Below are 19507 nucleotides of genomic sequence, written 5' to 3'. Positions count from 1 at the left end.
CCTATCAGAGCAGTGCGAGCAAGAGGAGGACTGGAGCTGACTAAGGCTCTGCTGTGTGACCTTGGCCAAGTCACTCCACTTCTCTGGGCCTCAGTTTTCTCATTTATACAACAAGAACAATGATATCTTCCTGGCAGGGTTATTCTGAAAGTTAAGTACGATATGGAAAGCAAAGGCACCCAGCACGCAATGGGTTCTTAATAAATATCAGTGTCCCCGCCCCCCGCACCCACCTTCTCCTTACCTGTGAAATGGGCTCCCAGAACAGAGGATGGGGGTAATCGAGGTGGCACCGCGAATAGCCCTTTGCAAGGTGCGTCTCTGCACATTTATGATTTTTGCTCCACTCCACCAGGCTGGGTTCTCTTTGCTTTCTGCAGAAGCCCCTCGGCACCATGGGCCCCTTTCCTGCCTCTGTCGGGGTGATAAAGCAGACTTGGCCATCAGCTCTCGGTCACGTCACAATGAAACGTGGCATTTCTTGAAGGCTGTCTTCCCAGCAGCCTCTCACCCGAGGATCCCATCATAAAAGCCCCATCAAGAATCGGGCCCCTGTTCATTCCTGAGCGGGGAGTCAGTGATTTGCCTGGCTCAGGCTCCATCCAAGTTGCCAGTGATTAAGAAACTCATATATTTTCACACTCATTAAAAGAAACATGATATTCACTTTTCCAAGAAAAGCCATCCTTGTTTGTAGACCCTGTAATATATTGGGAACGCCTCTTAATTGGCTTCTAGGACTCAGTGTCAGAAGTCAGACCCAAGTTTGTTTATTGACACAAGGAAAAAAATAAAACGTCGTATAATTAGTTGAGTGACTGACTCTAAATTCAGTAACTCCCATCGGTATGTGGCCTTGTCAGGGTTTAAGATTCCATTTTGGGTTATGAAAGAGGCCGGGTCCCAGGTAGTCCCGACGCGGGCTGCACTGCACCATAGCTATTGTACAAATGGGCTCAGTGTGCTGTTTGTGTTAAGATGGAAAACTTTTACATGTTTGATTTTTATGCAAGTCAATTAACTTGTTTTTTATAACTGTAAGGGCTTGCTTTGCAAATAAGATTACTTACCACTATAAATTATGGGAACATAGGGGCCTATTCAGACAAAATGTTACACACCCCTAACCTGTGCACCAGGCTGCACGCCGGCCTTCTGCAGGGGGGACAGCTGAGGCAAATGGACAGGGAGGTGAAGGAGGAGGGAGGGGTTATTTTGGTGCATTCTAAGGGGCCCTTCCAAGAGGGATGCAAAGGGGGAGTCGGGGGAGTCCGGGGGCGGGGACTAGGAAGCGAACCAGAATACTCTTCTCTGTGCTTCTTACCCCCGCTTCAACTCTCCCCGGTTGCACAGAGCTGGCCAAGGCCTTCCCTTACATGGCAACGGAGGAATCTTATTTATTTATTTATTTATTTTTTAATGTTTGCTTTTAGTGACGACACATCTCCCTGAAGTTTGAAGTTTAGGGCAAGGCTATGTCCGGGCTTTATCCTCACTGTCATCTTGTCACCCTTCCTGCAACGATAGCCCATGCCTATCCTGGTGTCCAGTGAGCAACCGACCCCCTCCCAGGACACAGATGGAAGGGGCGCGGGCAGGGCGGAGGGAGGGAGAGGAGCAGGCGTTCCTGCAGGCTGCTGCTCAGGGGTGGGGAAGGGGTGTGGAAGGTCCAGGCAGGATTGGGAAAAGGGAGACTCAGTCTTTGGCCCCTGGGACTGACTCCCTGTGGGCATCTCTGTCATGGAGGGCACTGTAGTTCTGCACAGGAGGTTTTCTGGAAAGCGGTGTTGGGACCCTTGGCTACTTTGTGAGCTCAGGTAGGGTCTTTCCCACTCTGGGTCGCAGGTTATTTCTCACCTGTGACACGGGGACAGAAACCCAGGCCTGACATACCTCCTAGGGGTATATTGTCACATGTGATTCTCAACAGGGGTGATTTTATTCCCCAGGCCTGTGGACATTTAGCAATTTCTGGAGACACTTTGATTGCTACAGCTAGGGGGTGGGTACTGGCATCTAGGAGTTAGAGATGAGAAATGATACTGAACACCCTACCAGCTCAGGGCAGCGCTCAACACACAGGGCTGTCTGATTCAAAGTGTCCGTAGTGTCAAGTTTGAAAAACCCTGAGTAGTGGAGTTGCCCTGCTTCTCTGAGGCACATGAGGGACAAGGAGACCTTTGGGAGGCTGACCAGCCTTTGGGGCAAGCTGTGATTTACTGAAGAATCGACATAGAGTATTAGTCACTGAAGAAAAGGATAGGTTTTCATCAGAAACAGCAACAATATAATCTCTCACACATACACATGAGGTTGCAGTGATCCAGTGTTTTGGGGTATGTGTTACGCCAGGAGGGCCTCACACAGAGATCTATGGGGGGCAGCTAGGGAAATGACAATAGTTACAATAATCTTAAAAAGGATTAGAATGATCATTATTCCTATTCTGCTGATAAACAACAAACAAACAAACAAACAAACACCTGGGACTTGAAAGTATGATGTCATTTGTCCAGAATCACACAGCCAAGCCCCTAGTGCTGGACCTTTCTCGCATCCTTGGTGACAGAATCAGGATGCGTGTTATATTATGAAATGACGAATTTGAGGAACAGTCAAATGTCATTGTCAAAAGTCATTGTCAGGCATCACTTCACTGCCTTTACAAATATTTCCCAAAGGGAGGCCTTCCTTCTTAAGATAATCGCTTGATCCTCCACACACCTTGAGTACTTTGTACCCACTCTCATTGGGTCATAGGTCGTGGCCTCCATGTCTGTCACCTCTATTGAAACAGGGCTCTTTGAGGTGAGGGATCGTATCTTAATCATCTTGACAGACCTCTTTGAGCTGTAGTTTCCTCTTCCAGAATATAGTGACAATGGCTCCGGCCTCACCAGGTAGACCTTTATTAAATGTTTCTGGAACACCCAGATGAAATAAGAACATAGAGTTCCTTTCGTATCCCTGGCCTCTGGCCCCCAACACTTCCTCTTCTCCCTGCTGGCTCGATGTCACATTCGGGTGCAAAAAAGTGAAGAAAACCAAAGATCTGAAAGAGTGTAAGAAGCATTATTGAAGTCGGAGGACTTAACCTTATTTTTGAAAGCATGGCTCTGGAAAACTGAAGATTATTGGTATTAAAGAGAATTGGCCTCTGAGCATCCAATTTTCATAATAAATGGAAACCAGTGGAGATATTTCAACTTGCAAATAAATTTCTGCTCTAGCTCTTCAGATCATGAAAGAAGAGAATGTCCTTAAAGAGATGAAAATTTAGGCAGCCACTTGGCAGACCGTATCTGTTAGTGCACAGCCTTCACACTTGCAGATGGCAAGATTCACATCTGGCCTGATGTGCTTCCTTCTGTGCCATGCATGATGCATGTCCACTGGGTGGAGGTTTTAGAAAGCTCCTCTGACATCTTGGCTATAACTCTGTTCAAGTCTGCGTCTGATGTCATTATGCAATCAGTTCTATTCTAGATGCTGCCCACAGCATCGTAAAAGACAAGAGCCTTGTTCTTCAAATTATCAGTGATTTTGAGGACACGCTATTCATTCATTCATTCATTCATTCATTCATTCATTCATTCATTCATTCCTACAAACATTTTTTTATTGTCTTTCATGCAAACAGCTGTGTGCCCCTGGCCAAGTTAACCTCTGTGAGCCTCAGTTCTTTCTTTTCTATATCAGGAATAATAAAACACTCTTCATAATGTTAAGTGCCCAGTTTCAGGCATGTGGAAGGTAATCAGAAAATAATAGTTATTATTAGAGTCTAAAAACCTGTGAGCTTCACAGTATCAGCAAGGCATAAAGATATTTAAATAAATTTAATCAACAACATACAAATGAGTGTTAATTGATGCCCTAGTGCACGTTGAAGACTCTAAACACAGCCTCTGAATGATCTTGGAAGGCACCCCAAAGAAGGCGAGACATAAGTCTCAAGGTAAGAGCATCCTAGATCTTAGAGCTAGAATCCACACTAAGTACCCCATTGTATCCAGTCTGACACATATAATTATTGTTATTTTCTCATTTTTGAGTTGAAAAAACTGGAAGTAAGTGAGATAGAAAGTCTCACCCATGAGTTAGATACTATCAATATGGTTTTTGTTTTTTTTTTCCCCCCCACAAATGAGGACACTAAGACCTAGAGAAGATAAGTCTCTCCCAGTGACACACCATTAGTCAGCAGTGGGTCTCAGATGATACTGCAGGTAGCCTAGTTCCAGAGACTAGGATTGTAACCCTTAGACCTAATGGAAAACAGAGGCTATTGTGAGAAGAATATTGGATTTGGAGTCAGATCAACCTGCCTTCTAATCCCTGCTCCAGCACATACTTTCTTGTGAATTTGGGAAAGACACAACTTCCTGAGCTCTGGTTTCCTTATCTGGAAATTGGAAATGATGAGAATGTCTACCCTGTAGGTATTCTCAGAGAATGATAAATACACAGTTGAAGAGTTGGTCATGGTTCCCTAGATAGAGTAAATTATACCTTAGATCTCCATAAGCTCTTAAGGTTCATAAGAACTTTTGCAAACATGACTGTATGGGATTTGCTCAGATGCCCAATGAGTTGCAAGGGAGAGACTTTAATCTCCCTTCCACAGAAGAGGAAAGTGTGCCAGAGAGGGAATGAAGGGTGATGGGATCTCTTTTACAGTCTTTTTTTTTTTTTTTAACAAACACCAGCTGAGCAAGTTCTATGTTCCAGCATCACATTATCTTGAGGGGTACAAGGATTGTCTCTATTTTCCTGGATGAGGAACTGAGGCTCATAGAAACTGTATAGCTTGCTCACAGCAAAGTTATAAAAATTGTAAACAGTGCTAGGATTTAAATCAAGGTTTGTGGACCCCAGATGTGTCTATGGTAGACTGACTTACTCCAGGGTCAAAAGGCACAGCCAAGGAAGGCTCCAAACCTAGTCTTCCAGGTTCAGATGCAGTTCTTTTTCACCCCAACATGTGGGTTAGGCCTTCAAACAAGTTGGATTCCAAATTCTAAGCAAGTGATGACTTTATATAGAAGATTAAAAAGTCAGAGAACCTCAGAACCAGGAAACATCACCTTCCTTGATTAAACACAGGAAATCTTCCCATGAAAACATTTACTGTCTATAGGAAACCTTCCCAGACATAAACTGATCCTATCTTCTAGCCAAAGTGATTTGGAGATGGCTTAACTAAAGAGATTTAAGAAGGAGGCCCACCTAAAGGTAATCAATGACAAGAGATCACTGACTGGCAAGTGCTGTCTACCAGGAAACTCTGTGAGACTGATGGGTGTGGTTCTATGATAAGTTTAGTCAGAAGGTCTATTTGGGTTTTGGAAAAGAGATGGTGACCTGAAGGCAGAGACAAGAGATTCAAGTCTTGGTTTCTCCACTATTGGCTGAATCACTCAAATGTCTTTGTGTCTAACTACCTTCCCCTATAAAATGGGGGCAATAATATCTTTTTTTTTATTGCCACCACAGGATTGCTTGAGACTCTAAAGACATAAAAGGATGATTAAAGTATATTGTACAATATATCTGATATTTTTTAAAGAGAAGTCATGGAGAATAGTGAAAGGAATTGGCAAGTGAAAAATATTTTTCTGTACCACCAGAGAATGTAATCCAGAGGAAAGAAGTACAGAATCTGATGGGTTTGGACCACCTGGTCATTAGAAAATTCAGGGAATCCTGCTTGTGATATGTTTCACTAGGTTCTACCTTATGAACATGATGATGATGGTGGTATTAATAATAATAATATAGTATGTTGCTGTTTATAACACACTTCCAGCTATGGTTCCACACAGGGGCTATCCTGACTCCTCTCCTCTCTTTACCTTCTATATCCAATCAGTCTCCAAGACTTGTCAATATCACCTCCTAAGAAGCTCTTGCATCATTTCCCTTCTCTCCATCTCTAATTCTTCCCTGACAAAAGACCACCCAATTTTGAGGGCAGACATTGCAAAACTTTCCTAATTGATCTCTTTTTCTGATCTATTCTCTACATGATATACAACACCCTTCAGGGGCTTTGTATGGACTTTTCAATGATTTTTACATAGGAGTCTTGTCCATGTGAACCCTTCAATAGCTCCCAATGACCTTGGTGATAGAGTCTAAATTCCTGAATGCCGATTACAAGGTGCTCTTTGCATGGCCCTGAACTTCAACCATAGTTTTTATTTTCCCACCATTCTCAGACTCATGCTCTATGTCACAGTAACCCTGAACTGGAAAGCGTTCCCAGTACACGTCAAGCTATTTCAGATCTCCGTGCTTGTGGTCATTCCATCCCCCCTGCCAGGAATGCCTCCTCTCCTCTCCTCTGCCTCCCCAATTCTCCTGACTCACTTTTACTCATCCTTCAACTGGTTGAAGTTCCCAGGCTGGACCAAAAGCTCACATAGTAGCGCTCGTCCACTTCAAGGTCAGTTCTACAGCATCTGTATAGTTCTAGCACCTGGGCTTAGTGTGTGTTTAGCAAATGTGTGTTGATTTAGACTCTACAAGGAGTTAATATAGGAGTCTTAATCCTAACCTGTTACTAGCTTTCATCTTGAGCAGATCATTGCCCCTTTTTGCATACACACACACACACACACACACACACACACACACACACACACATATAGTACATGACATAAGGTTCAACTTCCTCCATTGTAAAATGGAGGATGATGGAGAATTACTTTACATAATCTTTAAGGTCCCCTCAAATTCTAAATAACCTAGTTCCCAAATGAGTTCCACATGGTACAATATGTAAACGGTGGCTTTGGGGAAGGATCAGTTGTAGCACGGGAGTCAAGGAATCAGACTTCACATCATGAAGAGGTTGTGAACAACTGATTGGTGTTTTCTTAGAGGCTCGGTTTCCTTGCCTGAAAAAAATGACAGTAAACATAAGGGTTGATGGGACAACCAAGTGAGATGCTGCGTGTGGTGTGATATGGGGCGTGGGCCCCCCTGCTCAGGGTGGCTACAGAGAATAGCTACTGGCAGCCTGTCTCACATGAGAGGGAATCGAGTGAGCTGGGAGATGCAGCATCTGACAGGTAGTGCAAAGTATGGGGTCTGTGATTCCAGACTTGTAGGAACCAGGCCTAACTTTTCTACCCAGGGAGGGTAGCCCACCAGTCAAAAAGGCTGGAAGTAGCGGGCTGCCCTCGTCATAGCATACCACAGGGGCTGAAGTCCCTAACTAGCCTTGCCAGTGTCCACGCCTAAGAAAGTCTTGTCTGGCACCCCCAGAGGCTTCAGTTCTTTCACTCGGTCACCTCCGTAAACAGAGAGTTTTTTTGTTTGTTTTTAACCGAGGTTTCTCTACCTTCTCCCCTTTTTGCTCCCTTTCTTGGGAAAATGTCTTCCGGACAAGGCCAACCTGACCCTCTGAAAGATACCTCTGAGTTGGATGGACAGTCTTGGTCAGCAAGATGAGGGACTGGGGAAAACAGCCACTATGTTACCACTTCATTGTGGCTGGGATGTGTTGCCATGGCTACTAAATGCAGGGAAGCAAAAGAAGCAGAAGAAAAAGAAAAACCATAGTCTGTGCATGTTGACGTGTGTATGAGAGCTAGGGAAGAAGGAACGGTGGTGGTTTCTGAGGAGGCCTGACATGGTAATAATAAGACCGAAATTGTCCAAGGTAACATTTCCATTCACCCTATTAGGTGACCCCTACACGATGCCAGATGGTTAGAACAGATCCCAGATCCTGGCCCCTGTCCCTTTCCTTCTTGTTCCTTAGTATTTGCCTCAGTCCCCATAAGTGATAGAGAACACTTTTTTTTTTTTTTTAAATCCTCACCGAGGACATGCGTATTGACTTTTAGAAAGAGGGGAAGAAACCTCAATATGAGAGAGAAATATTGATCAGCTGTCTCTCGCACGTGGCCCCGCTGGGGCCAAACCCACAATGTAGGCATGTACCCTAACTGGGAATCAAACCTGCAAGCTTTTGGTTTGCAGAGCGGTGCCCGACCAACTGAGCCACACTGGCCAGGGCAAGAATACTTAAGAAAAGTAAGACAGGCATTGTGCTGGACTCCTACTTTCTGACCTGCTTTCATCCTTGCAATAACTGTGCAGGGTAGATACTGCTACCCCTATTGCGTAGACAGAGGGCAGGTCAGGGGTGGGGGTGTTAAGGAGGTTAAAGGTACAGGTCATGAAGTCACAATGCCTGCATGAATCCCGGGTCTGCCATTTCCTAGCTCTGCAGCCTCAGTCAGTTTCCACACCTGTACACAGTAGTACCTCCTCCCAGCACTGTGAGGGGTGAGTTGAGACACACCGAATGCTTCCTGTAGTCCCTGGCATGTGGAAAGTGCCCAATAAATGATCACCGCTATCACTGATTTTCCCCAGGGACAAACAGTGGGAAAGGAAGGAATTAATAATTCATGGTTACTACACAGTACCTGCCACAGGATACGTGCTCAACCTATGCAAGGAAGGGAACCATCGCTGTAGTATGGCCGCTATCAGGGACTGAGAAGGAATAGTGGGATTATGGTGAGGTTATGGGGGTTGGGGGGACTGCCAGTCCAGATCTTTCCACTCTAAAACTTGAGCTCTTTTTACTGGCCATGTTCACCTGACTTGCCCAGCCTGAGGAAGGTTGCACCACTGGAGCAGTTTTGGAGTAGGGGTGACAGTGGCTTCTCCCTGAGAGCCTGGCAGGGAGGAACTGGCTGAGCCTGGGATCGTGCAGGGCACTGGTCCTTTCCCCACTCGTGGCTCCCTCTCCCGCACCCCTGCCGCAGGGCTTTGGAGACAGTGGAAGTAACATTATGGGATAACAGTTCTGACTGGGCACGTTCTTTAAATAAATGCTGCACTGAGGAACGCAGAGAAGAGAAAATCCTTTCGGGTATGTTTAAAAAGTGATTTTAATCTCCAAGGGATGGTAATCTGGCATTTCATGAGCATTGCTGGGATCTAGTCCCAGCTCTAGTGCTAACCAGCTTTGTGACTTTGGCCAAGTCCCTGCTCCTCTCAGGTCCTTGGTTTCCTCACCTCTCATGTGAGAGGGCAAAAAAAAAAAAAAAAAAAAAAAAAAAAAATTGGCAGTCACATTGCTCTAATGTCCCTTCCTTGCTGGTCTTCTCTGACCCCCCCCCCCCAATTTTGCATGGCTTATAAATAGGCCACAGCTCCTCATTGTCCTACCCAAACCTGCTCCTCACAAGACAGCAGCATCCACGGAAGAGCCTCCCTCCCTGGTGCTCACCGATCCTCCCGGCGAGGCACCAGCGATCTGCAGTTCCCTCTCTCCTTCCCCCTCTGCCTGGCTGGGGACAGCCTGGGTGTTGTTTGGAGTCATCCATATTATTAATAACAGTGATTTTAGTGATTTTAGAGCAGAGTTTTAGAGCTGACAAAGGCATTAATATTATCAGTCACATAGCTGGAATGGGGTAGAGCAAAGAGCTCACATTCAACATCAAAGTCTATACTTTTAACAACCCTACATTACTTATGTCTTCAAAAGCTTTCTTTACATTGAAGTTGGAATTCACTGATGTTCATTAAACAAAACAACAAATTCTCTTGGACTTGGTTAAAAAAAAAAAACAACCCAGCCACACAGTTACTCATTTGCCACATATTTATTAAATGCCTACTAGGTATTAGGCATTATTTTGATTAATATGACAGGCAATCAGATTCAAATACAGCGGCTGCCTTCAAGGGGCTTTGAAATTCAGAGATAGCCAGCTATGGATTCGTACAAATTTAATGCAATGTTGTGAGTGCTGGACTAATGTGCAGAACACAAGATTGGAAACAGTATGGGTTTTTGTTGTAGAATTGTGCTCCTGTATAATTTTGTTAACCAGTGTCACCCCAATAAATTCAGTAAAAAGGAAAAAAAGACTGTAGGTTTTTGAATTTAAACCCTGTTTTTGAGTTCTGGTTTTGCCACTAAGAGTCCTTGGGTAAGTCACCAAATCTCTCTGAACCTATTATATAACAATTGTAATACCACATGGATTACTGTTGGAGTTTAAATGATGTAATGCATGTAAAGTACCCAGGACAGTGCCTGTCACTTAAGGGCAGTTAAGATCTATCATTTATTATTATTATTATTATTATTAATAATCATCAGCACTGTGGGAGGACAAAGTATGGCTTAATTAATTCCGCCCTGGCCAAGGGCTAAGGAGGTACCCTGTGAACTGGTCCCTGAAGTATGAGTAGGTTTACCCTAGGTAGAGCCTGGATTGGGGTAATGGGGCAAGGGTGGGGCAGGGGGCATCTCAGGTAGAGCAAATGGTATAAGCACAAGCATCAAAGGGCTGGCAAGTTTAGGCAGCCATGAGCAAGTGGTGGTGACTGATTGGTGGGGGTGGGGTGGAGCACAAAACGTTGGCAGATTATGGTGGAAGGTAAGTTGGGGTCATAAATGATGAAGGACCTTGGGTGCCATGCTAAGGAAGTTAGTCATGGTTCTATAGCAAAGGGGAGACCCTGGAAGTTCGGAGTATGTGCTAGGGAAGTGGCAAGGCAAGTGGCCATGTTGAAGATGGGACAAGACTAGAGATGAAGAAACGGACTATCAGGCTATTTCAAGGCCGAGGCAAGAGATGACGAAGGCCTGGGCTATATAGCACATGGTCATGATGGGGACGGGAGGCTGAACTGACAGGTAATTTAGGAGGCGTGGGTGGTACTTTGTTAATAAGGAGAAGAGTCTCACAAGAGGTAGACCAGGTATTTTGCGGGGGGTCGGGGGGTGGTCTAGATATCTGGGTGAATAGTGGAACCATTACTTATGAAAACAGTCAGATTAGAACATTTAGGAATAGGGTTAGGAGTCACCTTTGACCTTGTGTTTGATGTGGTGAAGTCCAGGCGGCACTGGGCTCCGTAATCAGGGAGCTTAAGACAGACGTCTGGCCCGGGGCAAAGAGCTGGGTGCTTGCTATTCTGGCAGGATCGCTCCCACTGTGGGAGGCCTAGACTTCCCCTCAGGCAGAGGATACAGGAAAGAGGAGGAGAGCTGACCAGAATCCTGAGGAGCATCCATCTCCAAAGGTCTAGCTAGAAAGAGCAATCACGCTGAACATGTCCCCAGGGATCTGAGTGGACAGGAGACACAGCACAGGGCCTACCCTTGGTGCTCAGTTTTGAAGGGGAGAAGGAAGACAGTAGCAGAGGCCTGGACATGTAGGCAACCTGCCTTGGAATGTGGCTTTGGAGGAAGTTGTTCAACTCCGGGGCGAGAAGCACGCGAGTCCACAGGTTAGTTACCGGCAGCCCTATACTATGCTCCCATCAAAATTTCTCGATTAGTCTTAGTCTGTAACTTGAGGTTTGACACTGCCCACATCGCTTCACCTCTCTGGGCCTCAGTTTTCTCATTTTTCATGGTGGTGGCCCTGAGTAGACAGAGGCCCTTCAGAGCTCTCTGTTGCAGACAGTGCATGTTGACATTCATGGGACCTTGGACCAACCTCGATGGGACTGTCTCTCTCATAACCAGGTCTCTGTTCCTGATGTGAGATGAGAGTGACACCATTCAAGGCTGTTTCTGGGAGGCAGTCACTTCTGGGTGATTCCTGGTAAAGGACCAATAACTAAAAATGAGGAATTTCTAGAACTGGAACAAATAGGGACTAATTACCTAGGCTGGATTCTAGCCTCTGTTCACGTAGAAAAAACTCCCTGGTTTCCCAATTTCTCTGCATCCTAACTGAACCTTTTTCCTCTCAGCTTTGCCTTTGATTATTCATTTTCCCACTCTCATCCATTCTTTGGCCTATAATTTAAATAATAGCAACAACAAAAACCCAAAGAACCCTAACAAAAACAACTGGCACTGAGTACAAAAAAACCTTTTTGTTAGCGAAGACTCTCATAATATCAAACTCCTTCCCCAGTAGAAAGGGTTTTGTCTCCAGAGAAAATTATTCTTCCAGCCTCAGTTTCCTTATCTTATCTTTAAAATAGTAATCGAAATTCAGGCTATGGATTCTTGTGGGGGTTTGAGAGAGATAATGGATGTGAAAGTGGTTTTAGACTATAAAGCATTAGGCAGGAGTTAGCCATTGTTTAATTTTATTATTCCCTGGACAGGAAAGATCATGTCTTAACTGTTCAGCAGATAAGATGTCTCCTATTTTTTTAAGGATTTCAGATGTGGGAAAGATGAGTCTTTTACCCCTGTATGGACAGTCTTCTCAGAATTTTCTCCATGGGTTCATTCTATGCTGTCTAGCTGTTGATGGGAAGACTTCTCTAGGTGGTGAATTCTCTTCCTTGATTTGCTAAAAGAGTTTATCTTAGTTTAAATCAGTCACCACCTGCTCCCCTCCACCCTCCACTCAATCATACACGCACCTTCGAAGTCAGTAACTAGAAAGTCACTGTAATCCCCAGAACTGATAGAGTCACTTTAGAGTCATCTCAGCAGCTCTGGCTCTGTGTGCTGTGTCACATATTTGGGCACATTCTTAATTTTTCCCTGGATCACTGTTTAACAGGACCTGGACTCTGAACTCCTGGTATCCTCAGAGCCCCGGGAAGACCCTGGCTGATCCCAGAAAGGTGATCAATTAATATTTCTTCATTTACGTGGTCATCTCTCTGGGTGTATTAAGTGTCAGTCTGTGCCCCAAACTGAACCAGTGCCCAGGGGTACCGTGGTGAGCAAAATGGAGGGAGGTGACCACTCATTGGAAGAGAGAGAACTGAAATAACTGAAAATTATAGTTACCAACTACAACTGCCATGCACCCTGTGAGGGGAAGTCCTGAGAGCCAATAGACATGAATGAGAGGATCCTGATCTGATTTCCCTGGGGGCCTTATCTATCAGACAGGGAGGCTTTGAGAGGGGCTTGGTGGCAGAGAAAGCAGTCCATCCTGAAGGTACAGCATGTGCAAAGGCCCTGAAGCACCAAGGGGAGCTCGGTGTGTGAGGGAACCTTAACTGTGTGGCATGAACCCAGAGGCAGGCAGAGAGGGGCCTCAGTCTGGTAAGAATTCTGGCCTTTTTCCTCAGAGCCATGGGAAGCCACTGAGAAGTTTCATGCATGGGAGTGACAAGACCACATGTGTATCTTAAGGTCACTCAGGCTATAGCGTGGAGAATGGATTGGAGCTGGGCGAGCATGGAATCAAGGAGGCTGGCTGGGATTATACATTCAGGGAGCACTAAACCTCCCTGCTTTTCCCCGAAATTCCGCTGGGCTCTTTTGCTGTCCCTACCATCCATCCATCCACCTATCCATCCAGCTCTCCATCCACCCAGCCGTCTGTCCGTCCGTCCGTCCGTCCATCTGTCTCAATGATAAACTGAAATCTTCTCCAGACCTGTTTGAATCTTGACTCTGCCACCAGTTAGCTGTGAGCTCTTGGGTCAATCACTTGCGCTTTCTGTTTCCACATCTGTAAAACGGGGAAAGAATTATTAACCTTGCCTGACTAATTTTCCCCCCTTAATTCAATAAACTAAACACTGATCAGCAGTCCTATACAACATGGGCTGGCAGGAGGCTGCCAAAACCAGCAACTGTAAGGCCCGTTTCACTTGGCTGGTGCAGATTACCACTATTTTCCTTATTCTTATTCCATAGACCAACTGAGCAGTCTCAGGGTGTGCGGTGGGTTTCCTGAGTCCAAATCCTGACCATAACGCTAGCCAGATTTCCCATTACTGGTGGCACCAGCCTCTCCTGCCTCCAGCATCTGGAATGAGCTCTGTGACATTGTCCTTTTCTCAACTTCCGTGAGCTTCTGTTTTCCTCGCTGTGAAACATGCCTGTGCACCTTTGTCCTTCCAGCTGATATTGTTAAGTGCTCCTATGGGTCAGGCACTGTGGTAGTCTCTGGGGACATAAGACAGACCTATTTCCTTCCCTTGGGATACTTTACATCTCACTGCATGTAAAATTATGTGCATGAAAGTGCTTTTTAACTTCTAACACTGCTTATACTTATAACAGATGTAAATGGGGGCTGGGGAAAGTTTGAAGTGAAAATCTAGAAACGTTACTTTTGGTGCCATTTCTGTTCCAAAGTAAGTAGAATGAGACAAGTCATTTGGCCTTGACAAGCTTTAGTTTCTGCAGTGAAATGTGCAGAACTTTAAGGCCATCCCTGTTTAAATGTTCTAATTGTATCATCTTTCCCTCGGAATCGGCATCCCCTTACCAATTTTGTAAATGGTTTCCTTTAGGGCTCCCTTTTTTCTTATTTCAAAGAATCAAAATTTCCTGTTTACTTCAGTCCCCTCCTTATACCTAATCCTGGGGTTCCAACTGCAAATGCCTACAAGGGTTCTGACAGGTAACATGAGTAACACGCAACAGGGCGAGGTGGGGACAGTGGCAGAAGAAAGGGGGGCATGTTCCATTTAAAGGAGGCAGCTTCTTCTTACCTCCAGCAAGTTAATGTTTTACACCAAAGTGCAGGCTGGATCTCAGTTCTGTTTTCCTTTGAAACACCTCTTAGCTGTGCCCTTTTCTCTCCCTTCTCCCTGCTCACACTGTCCTTCCGAACTGGATAATAGTCACGGTCTCTTATGTGGCCTTGCAGCCTGCGGTTTTACCTTTCTGATTTTAATTAATTTATTTTTTTACACAAATCCAATTTAGAAGAATCTTCCCACCTCATCCCTTCCTCAAGAACCTACAATGGCTCCCTGTGGACCGCCAAGCCACTTCACTTCACCGAACCTAGTATTTACTGAACAATTACCATGTCAAGCATTGTACTGTGTGCTGTGAAGATTTCCAAATGAGTTACCATAAAAAATTCTGTCACTTAAAAATTCTCACAGCCTAGCACAGGGTTTAACCTTTGTGTTACAGACCTTAGAATCTGGTGAATGTGGCAGACTCTCTTCCCAGAGAAAAAAACAAAAAACCCAACACATGTAAATACATTTCATACACACTTTGCAGAGCCAGCCTTGACACCCCTCTCCTAAAAAGAGCAGGTTAGGAATTCCCTTGCTGGAGACAGTGCCACCCATAGGCTTACTGTGAGGAAGGAGCACAGAGAAGGCAGACGGTTCATTCCGGCCAGGTGACGGAGGAGGTCTGGTGGACTTGGACATCATACAGGCCTGGGTTTGAATCTAGGTGCATCTACGTACCAAATGTGTGTCCTTAGGTCAGTCGCTTGGCCTCTCTGAGCCTCATTTTCCTCATGTGTATAACAATGATGATGCTCCTCGGTTTACAACAAGGTCACAAATATAGGAAGCACCAGGCTGGTGGCATCACTCAGGCAGCACCTTTCTTGACCCCTTCAGACCATCCCCACTGCAAATACAGCTGGTACCCTTCTGGTCTGCCGGGGAAATCTTACTGCTCCCCAAGCTCAGAGTGCTTGACTGTCCCTGTGCACCTTCTCCTGCTGCCCCGACCACCCATCCATCCATGCATCCCTCCATCTATCTACCCCAATTATAAAGTAAAATTTTCTCCAGTCTCCTCAGATTCCTCCCTCTTCTGGACAAGCCTGGAACCTGTACGTGCATGCGTGCATGCGTGTGTGTGTGTGTGTGTGTGTGTGTGTGTGAGAGAGAGAGAGAGAGAGAGAGAGAGAAGGAGGGGTGGTGGGCGGTGAAGGAAACCCTCTTATATGGGATTCCTCCTCTATGCAGGGTCCCTGCAGGCCTGAAACATCAGGGGCCTTTCTGACCTCTCCCTCTGCCCCCACATCCAATCAGTCACCAAGTCCTTTCCAGTATCCTGGCAAATGATCTTTGTGTCCCTCAAACATCCACACTTACAGACTCTTTCTGGACATCTTTACCTGTAATATTCCCTGTAGCCACCATCCTACTTCCAATCCATCCTGGACACTGGCACCAGACTTAAATTGAAAAAGACTGTATCTTCTCATTTTTGTGTCCTGGGCGTAAAATAGAGTCTGGCTTATAAAACGTGCTTCTGATAGATTAAAGGTGGCCCCTGATTCTTGGCTACTGCTCCCATTGAGAGGCAATGTATAATTCCCTCCCCTTGAGTCTGGACTGGTCTTAGAGACTTGCTTAACCAATATATTGCAGTGGAGACAATACTTGGGACTTCAGAGGTGATGTCACAAGAAGCCTTGCAGCTTCCACCCAGGCCTCTTGGAACACTTTCCCTCAGAGCCATTAGCTGCCATTAGGAAGTCCAGCTATTCCGAATCCACCAGACTGTGAGAAAACCCAAACCACATGGGGAAGTCACTGGTAAGTCAACAGGTCAGCTGGGCTCTTAAAATGGCTAGAAACCATTTTGGAAGCGGACCCTTCCGCTCTCAGCTGACACCATGAGCATCAGAGATGGATTGCCCAGCTGAGTCCTTCCCAGTTCCTGACCCATAGGATCACCAGGAAAATAAAGTGGCTGTTTCACGATTGTCAGTTGGGGTGTATCTTGGTACACACTCATAGAAACCAGAACACTGCTCAAAACCTGTGGAATACATCATTCTGTTGTGGCGGTGCTCTCATGGTGTTCCTGCCCTATTCAAGAGCTCTCCATGGCCGCCTATGGCCTGAAGTATAGATTTTAATGCTCTTAGTTGGCATCCAAGGTCCTCCATAATTTGGTTTCGGCCTGCTTTTCAGGCCTTATCACCTGCTCTCACTTGGCGTGGATCCATCCTGTGTTAAAATTTGTTTGAGCTGTTTTCCCAAGCACACAAACTCTTTTCCAGCATCATGTCTTTACTTATATATACTGCTTTTTCCATCTAAATGCCTTTTCCTCTAACCTCCTCACCTCAGTAGGTTGACATTCAACTTGTCCTTTGAGACTTTAGTCAATTGCCTTCCCTGGCTGCCCAGTCCAGCAGGGAGCCCTCCACTGTCTGGCCCAGGTTTGTTGGATGGTTTATTTCCTCTTTCATCGCTTACCCTGTTCTTCATTTCTTACCTCCTCTACTGGATCATAAGCTCCTTCTGTGTGTGCGTATTTGTGGCATGGGGCGGGGGAGTCAGGAGGACGTGAGGGAGAGGGGTGCTGGCACATAATGGAGTGTACAAAAATGTCCTGTGTGGCTCACCAGGCACGAACCCCTACAGAGCTACCGAAGAAGCATAGGCTTTAGCATCAGCTCAGATTTTGAACCATAACTGTATCACTTACTGCATGGCTTTGGGTAAGATGCTTAAACTCTCTGAGCTCAAGTTTCCTTATTTGGAAAGTAGAGACCTTGGATGAGAAAGTGCGTAAAGGGCCTACCTCAGTCCTTGGCGTATCACAAGCCATTACTATCTGGCTTGTGACTAGATATAGCAGAACGATTCATCAGCTTTCTGATGATCAGTTGTCATATCAATTTTGGAAAGAACTCTCCCCAACAATAATGATAATAATAATAATATACAAAGATAAAAGAACTAAGAAAATGAGAGCCATGAAGAAGCACAATGGAGCCTCTCCCTAGCCAACCCCAACGAGATTAATCAGGGTGATCTTCAGCAAATCCCTGCGGAGGTCTCAGTATTCTCATCTGTAAATTGAGTGGTGGGCATTGGAATCTAAGCTCCCTTCCAGCTCCGACATTCCAAGAGCATTAAAGAAAAAGGATGAATCACTCCTTCAAAATACCAATATGGGCTGGGCCCTCCCCCTGCCGTCCCCGTCCAGCACAGCTAAGAGCTCTTAATACACAGCCAGCCCCTCCTGCAGCTGCCACCAAACTTCAACCCCCTTTCCCAGGAGTCTCACAAGCAAGACTGATAATGGACCCCCTGGCCTTCTCCATCTCAACAGGGATCCAGATCCCATTCCCAGACTCCCCTCCCCCGAGGGGGCTGGCTTTCCTTGGACATTTGGCCTCAGTATGCTTGTGTATGAAATGTGGAGTGTGTTGGAAGAACCGAAGGAAGGAACTGAAAGAAGAGTTGATGAGTGAATTCTTGCAATCAAGGCAGGGCGGCTGGGAAGGTGGAAACCTTGCCGTTCTCTTCCAGGATTTTGAAAAAAAGTTGGTGTGTCTGTATCAGTAATAGTTATAAATCTCCATCCTGAGGAGGCGTGGTCCCCAGCAGCTGCACACATTCATAGACACAGGCTGTCAAAGCCTCGGAAGACACCAAGATCCATTTTCCTCCTTACAGGAGATAGGCACTAGGTGACCGCAAAGGACAGTTTTCTTGCCTCTCTGCCCAGAGCTCTCCACTCCTTTCCGTGGTGATGCTATTATTAGTATTATCAACATCAATAATAATAGAGACGTAGCCGGCTGCGCATTAGTCACAATGTTCCAGGAGCCAGCACCTCCTTCGCTCTCTTCTGGGCCGGCCTGGGTCCCGCTGGGTCCTCTCTCCACGTCCGGAGCGGCGCCCGTCCTGCCCTTCGAGTCTGTCTGTCCGTCCGGCGGTCTGTCTCCTGCAGGTCACCTCTGCCGCCGGTCCTCCTAGCTCACACCGGCTCCCGCTCTGAAAGCCGAGAAGCTGGCCGGCTGCGAGCGGGTTTTCCAAGTGGGCAGGGGAGGGAGGAGGGGCGCGGGCCGGCGCGCGGGCGGAGGGAGGAGGGGGCGTCGCGGAGGGGAAGACCTCGCATTGTAATCCAATGACATTGCCAACGTGGGGGTGGGGGCGCTGGCCTCGGCGCGCTCTCCGAGTTTTGGCTGCCCGCCCAGCTGGGAATAACTCTCTTCGCATAATTCGCGTGTTTACCAGGCATGAAAATTCTTGCTTTCGGCTCCCCCCCCAAGCCCCCTCCCACTCCCCCTCCCCACCACCTCCGCCTCTCGCAAGTGAAACTCTGTCTAAAAAAATATTGGCCCGGGGCACAGAAAGTTTTGCATAAATTCATAAGTGATGAATGGCTGATTTTAACGTTATTTGGGTATTTGTCAGACCTTAACAAATATACATGGGGACGGCGGTTCATAAACTTAAACATCTCAATATCCCCTTTCTTCTGGAAATAAATTACGTTTGTTTGCCCGGCTTGGAGTCTTAAGGTAGCCGACATTAGGAATATTTTAAAAGCCATCATCCATCGAGCATGTCTCCCAGGCGCCAGGAAGATTAAATGAAAGAATCATAAGATGGAGGTCTTTAACTTTTAATCCTTTTACAATGAAGCCTCAGATAGTCGCGGGGGCAGGGTGCCCTCTCTGGGGGGAATAATGCCGTTATTCCTCGGCTCTCAGTTAATGAATACCCTAACGTCTGTCCCACGGCTGACGGAGGCAGCGCCGGGGAGGGGGCTCGGGCTCCCGGGCCAGGCTATTGAAATGAGGAGCCACCGAGGCTGCGTCGGGAGGGAAGAAAGCGCCCGGCTGGAGGGACAGGGAGGGCGGGGCTGGGGGCATTGAAACTGCGCCGGGACCCGGCGCAGGTTTGAAATAATTAGCATAGATTCGCCGGGACTCCGGACGGGGGTGGGGTGGGGTGGTGGGAAGGACGCCGGGAGGGAGGTGCGGGGAGGTGGCAGGGGGGTGGGGAGTAGCAAAGGAGAGCGACTTTGGGAGTCCAAGATAAATAAAGGGAGCGCTGAGCAGTGTCAGGAAGCTGG

This window comes from Pteronotus mesoamericanus, unplaced genomic scaffold, assembly GCF_021234165.1.
Source record: "Pteronotus mesoamericanus isolate MK-2021 breed Mesoamerican mustached bat unplaced genomic scaffold, CSHL_Meso_final contig_84, whole genome shotgun sequence".
NCBI classification, from domain to species: domain Eukaryota; kingdom Metazoa; phylum Chordata; class Mammalia; order Chiroptera; family Mormoopidae; genus Pteronotus; species Pteronotus mesoamericanus.
The sequence above is the reverse complement of the archived record's forward strand: the minus strand, read 5'-3'. Positions refer to the sequence as shown.